The sequence below is a fragment of the Mesocricetus auratus genome, unplaced genomic scaffold, assembly GCF_017639785.1.
Source record: "Mesocricetus auratus isolate SY011 unplaced genomic scaffold, BCM_Maur_2.0 Super-Scaffold_100007, whole genome shotgun sequence".
Taxonomy (NCBI): domain Eukaryota; kingdom Metazoa; phylum Chordata; class Mammalia; order Rodentia; family Cricetidae; genus Mesocricetus; species Mesocricetus auratus.
In genome coordinates, this window is record NW_024429191.1 from 61,125,554 (window position 1) to 61,131,650 (window position 6,097).

The window sequence follows — 6,097 nt, forward strand, 5'->3', positions numbered from 1 at the left end:
AAAATATGAATAAAATCTATCATAAAAATGATGAAAAAAGTAAAGAACAAATTAAAGGAGAGGGCTTGGGAAATAGCTCAGTCAATAAATGCTCGCCTTGCAAGTATGAAGACCTGAAGCCCCGGAAGCCCCTCTACTATATACCCCCTCATCCTCTCGCACGCACACACACAAGCAAGCAAGCCAAGTAATCCTAGAGCTGACCTTGACAGCCAGTAGTCTAGCCTCCTTATTGACAGAAATGTATCATTTCTTAGGTTTGAGGCTAAGTGAGGCTTAGTGAAAGGCTAAGTCTAAAAAAAACAAAAACAAAAAGCAGTGAGGGAGAGCACCTGAGGAAACACACCTGAGATTGTTCTCTGTCTTCCACATGTATGGATACACATGTACACCAGCATATACATGAATGCACTGTGCATGTGTGTACAGAGTAGAATGCTGGGCTTTTATTCTGATCTGTTCCTATAATCTTAGCCCTTCAGAAGTCAAGGCAGGAAGATCACAAGTTCCAGGCCAGTATAGGCTACATAGTGGGATCCTGTCTCAAAATTCTAAAATAGAGCTGAAGAGGTGGCTCCGTGGGCAAAGAGCTCACTGTGCAAGCACAAGGACCTGAGTTCAAAGCCCCAGAACCCATGTAAAAGCTGGTCACAGTGGTGCATATATCTGTCACCTTGTGGGGAGTGACAGAGGGGCAGAGACAAGTAGATACTGAGGGTTCACTGACCTGCCAGTCTAAAAGAAACAGTGAGTTGAGAACCTTTGTCATAAAAATTAAGGTAAACCTTTAACTCCCAATATTTCTGCGCTCTACCTAAACCATGATGGAGTGGTAACAGAGAGAAGATGGTTGAGTGGATTAACCAAAAAAACTAAGGATGTATGAAACATCCCTATGAAAACCTATGACTCTGTAAGCTAATTTAAAAAAAATAGTAAATGGGTATCGTGGTAGTGTACACCTTTAATTCCATGATTTGGAAGGTAGAGGCAGGCAGATCTATGTGGGTTCAAAGCCGTCCTAGTCTACACAGAAAGTTCCAGACCAGCCAGGACTACAAAGTAAGACCCTTACCCCCTCCAAAAGGGGGAGGGAATTTGAACACAGATACCTTGCATGGTGAACATTACCCTAGAAGACATGGGTTAGTATATGAAAATCTCAGAACTTAGTGAGGGATACCTCCCTGAGTTACTGGTCAGGGAGGCCCCAGTGGTCCCTAAAACAACACAGGCTATTACCATTGTTCTTGGTTGCCCACCAGAATAAAGAATTAAGTGGCAGACCCTATTGCTAAAGACACAACACTTTCAGGTTGTAGGACAGAGAAACCAAGCTGGAACTGTCCTCTCTTATGACTGGCTACCTTTCATAGTGCTGGAAGGTGCACTGCAGAATGCTGAGTGAGAAAAGACATCAATGGTATCCCTGCAGCCAACCTCACATAGCACAACACTGACTTCCCAGGAAAAATGTGCTCACTGGTGCAATAACAGTATGGGGTCGGGTAACCAACTGATTTGGGATTGGATATGAGACCTGCTTATAATAAAGAATTCAGACCTGGTAGCATCAAACTGGCCAAAAGCCCAAAACTCTGAAGGTCATAGGCTCTACAGAAGAATCTACCACTGCTGTTTGCTAAATGACACGTTCAGATGCCTTCTAAATATTAATGCTTATCCCCATAGACAGTGCTGCCTTCAATCTTGGCCAGGGAAGCTTCTCTCTGTGGTGGTCAGCAGTTAATAACTTGTCTAAATGCTGAGAATAAATATCTAGTGAGTGTTCAGACCTAAATGGAGCATTGATATCAACCACCACCACCCCTCCCACAAAGGCTTAGGGAACATTGGAGACAACAAAAAGAATGTAAGAACTGGAAGACAGGCATGAGAGCTGTGAAATGCTGTTTTCTGGACATTAAATGGCTACTGAAACCAAGAACTCACAGGTGCTATGCTGATCTCAATAAATCAGTCATCTCTCCAGCAGACAGCACTAACTGGATGAAGGGGTTATTAACAAAATAGGAGAGGACACGAAGGCAGATGGGGATGAGTAGGGGAGTCCTAGGAGGAATGAAAGGGGAGACTTGGGGTGCATGATAAAGATGCATCGCTTACATATATAAAATTGCAAAGAATTATTAAAAGATACTCTTATTTTTGTAATTTATTGTTATTTTATATGCGTTGGTGTTTTGCTTACATGTCTGTCTGTGTGAGTGTGCCAGATCCTGTTACTGGAGTTATAGAGAGTAGCGCACTGCCTTGTGGGAGCTGGGAGTTGAACTGTGGGAGCTGGGAACTGAATCTGTCATCTAAAAGAGCAGCCAGCACTCTCAACCACTGAGCATCTCGCCAGCCCTATTTTTTTTTAAGGTAGAAAATTAATTTAAGAAGACATGATAATGTCAGCTTCTGGCCTCCACATACACATTCATGAGTGAGCATACACACATACACATACACACATACACACACACACAGTTACACAAAAAATAAAAAGAAAACTTTATGCTCATGGAAAGGAAGACTCAAACCTAAGAAAATGTCAGTCCTTTCCAACTTGATCTCAAATTGCTTCAATCTCAGTCAAAAATCCCAGCAAGTCACTTTGTGGCTATTAGATTTAAATGACTCCAGTGTTTACATAAAAAAGCAAAGGACCCACAATAGCGAATATAACTACTAATGGGAAAGAACGCAGCTAGAGAACCTACACTAGCTGATGCCAAGGCTCACTCTAAAGCCTAGGTATTAACACTAATACCTAATTAATATTGATATACCAATATTAATATTAGTACCAACATGGTGGTATTAATAAAAGAACAACTATACCAATGACAGGAATACAGGGCCCAGAAGTAGACCTTCACACAGTCAAATGTTCTCTGAAAAGGAGCAAAAAAACAAAACACTGCACTTTTCTCCCATATGTAAAACCTAAATTTAAAATTATTCATGTATGCTGTGTTTGTAAGTCATGAAACTAGAAAGGGGAGGAAGAGATCTTAACGGTGGTGGGAAATAGGGTAATGAAATACCTTTAATAGGAAAGCAGAAGGGGAAACGGATGGGGGAAGAGATCCAGCTGGAGGTGGAGATGGTCCAAGAAGAGCAGTGCGGAGGGTAACAAGAACAGACTAGAATCTACATCTCAATGAAATCCATTACTTTGTATACCAACCTCAAAGATAAATTTTTTCTTTCCTTTGAAACAAGGTCTCTCACTATGAAGTCCTGCCTGACCTGGAACTCAATATAAAAACCAGACTGACCTCCAACTCAGATCACTTGCTTCCACCTCGAAATGAAAGGCATATGCTTTAAAAGACTGATTTTTCTTTAAAGGAGCAAAAGCAATAAAAGGGAGACAAGATATTTCTTCAAGAACTGGTGCTTGAATAACCTAGACATCCATATGCAAAGGGAGAAAGGGACGGGGAGGACATGAATAACAGCCCTTACACTCTTCAAAAAAAGCAATTCAATGGATCACAGATCTAAATGTAAAATGCAGAGCTCTTCCAGGGAAACTAAGACTCAGAGAAGAAATTAAATGAAGGCTTTTACACAGCTCAGGATAGAACATAATTCAAACCTGACTGTGCTATTCCAAGGCCCTATTTCCTCACCAAACTTTACCTCTACTTGACTGATCAGTCCTCACCTTTATTTAAAAAATTGCAAGCTTGGCATTGGGGTACACACCTGAATCCCCAATACTACAGGCCGAGGTAGGGAGTGGTGCATTGGAATAAAATTCATGGGCACAGTGAGACTGCCCACCCCACCCATAAAACGGAAAAATAAAAATCACTGCATTTAGTGCTCTTACCACCAAAAAAAAATGCAATTGCCAGCTTTTATTCTAGTTATGTTTCGTAGCAGAGGCACCCTCGTTAGAGATCAGAGATCATTATGGGTGCCATGTACTTCTAATCAAGCAAGCCAAACATTTAGGGCCTGAGTCTTTTTGTAAACTTACATCTACATCCTTGTCAAAGACATAACGAGCTTCCTTCTAAGGGTTTTGGGCACTCTTAAGAGTATTTGCCACTCATTTCATTCGCTCATGAATTTCATTGCATTTGTGCTTTGCCCGCATGTACATCTGTGTGAGAGTGTCAGGTCCCCTGGAACTGGAGTTGCATGTGGGTGCTGGGAATTTACGGGTCCTTTGGAAGAATAGCCAGTGCTCTTTATCGCTGAGCCCTCTCTCCAGTCCATGAATTTTATTCTTTTAGAAGTATATGCTGGCCAAGTGGTGATGTCAAACAGATGCCTTTCATCCCAATACTCGGGAGGTACAGGCAAGTAGATTTCTATGAGTTCAAGGCCAGCCTGGTCTACACAGTGAGTTCCAGAAAAGCCAGGACTACACAAAGAAACCCTGTCTCAAAACAAGAAAAGAGTATACACTGGATGCCTATTATGTGCAGGCAATTTTTGTAGACACTGAGGATAAAAAGAAGCCTGGGTTCTATAATGTTCAAGATACAGGTCACAGAGGCGAAGATATTCACCACCTGAACCATAAGCTTTAAATCTGTGGAGCGCAGTACTGTAGAGTCCAGTGGGAGTCAAGCATTGCAGCCTATTTCCTGATGCCACATTTTCAAAAAAGTAAAATCAAACAGGCGAGGGACATAAAATGTATTTTATTTAGCCCAACATATCAAAAATCATTTCAGTAGATAATTGGAGTATATGCACTATTGTTATTAATGAGCTATTTTACACTCTTGGGGAAGGTTGCAAACTTGTCAGTGTGCACTGTTCACTTACAGTGTCTCTCAGTTCAGATTGGTCACATTTCTAGTGCTCAGCAATCACACATATGGCTAGTGAGGACAGGCTGGACAGCACAGGGCAAAGGGAAAAGTCGAGAGTACAGTTAAGATTCTCCAGTCAAAATGTTTATTCTTCCTCGTTGGAGGCGCCCTTCGGATTCTCTCTCTCTCTCTCTCTCTCCCTCTCTCCCTCTCCCCCCCTCTTCCCTCTCTCCCTCCCCCCCTCTCTTTCCTCTCTCTCTCTCTCTCTCTCTCCTCTCTCCTCTCTTTTGGTTTTTTGAGACAGGCTTTGGAGACTGTCCTGGAACTATCTCTTGTAGACCAGGCTGCTCTGGAATTCACAGAGATCCACCTGCCTCTACCTCCCAAATGCTGGGATTAAAGGCGTGTGCCACCACCTCAAGGCATGCCCTTCGAATTCTCAAACCCAGATTTATCCTGCCACAAGAGAAGAGCCTTCGCCTCATTCCAAACACGGATCTAGCTGGCCTCGGTGCACCAAACACCACTCACCCTTTCGCTCCAAAGAGCCTCAGCTCTCATTCTCCAGTTCTGTAAACGACCTTATTGTCTATCTACCCACTCTGGTCATCTTTATTTAATCAGCTGATGACTGAGCATCTCACAAAGGTAATGCTAAAGTGTAAATTATTCCAGACGTGCACTTTCCTCCCCACCTCAAGGCCACTTTGATATAGTGGGTTCTCTTGCTTTAGAATCTCCCCTGACCAGTTTCAACTGTAGCTATTATTCCCGAGGCCCTTCAGAGCGTTCTTTCTGTACGTAATAAACGCTAACTTCGCTCCAAAATCTCCCCTTTATTTACCTAACAACGCCCAATTGTTTGCTCTTCCCAGACTGAACAAGGTCACTTACCTTCTGCCCTGGATACTTTCATTTTTGTAAAACTAGTCACCTCACAATCACAAAGCCGACTGGAGGTTTAGAAGCAGTAGTACACTAAATGACATACAATCGGGGCCACTGTCCCCGTGGCTCCTTCACAGTTCTTAATTGCCTTTTTTAGTTACAGTAGTCTTTTTTTAATGCAGCAAAACTTAAGCGGACAGGAATAGAAAATAAGGCTGGAACGACTCGATCTTTCGTCCCTGGACTCACTGTAATACATTATTCAATTACTATCTTCAATATCTAAGAATCTGAGACATTCTAGGAAGTTCAGTTCCGCAGCGCCCCAAGCTGCCACTGAACCCACAACTCCTCAGTTCTAACCCTGCAGACTGGATCCAAACAGCGACACTAGTGGCGGCCGGAGGGGGAGGGGTCCGAAGGCG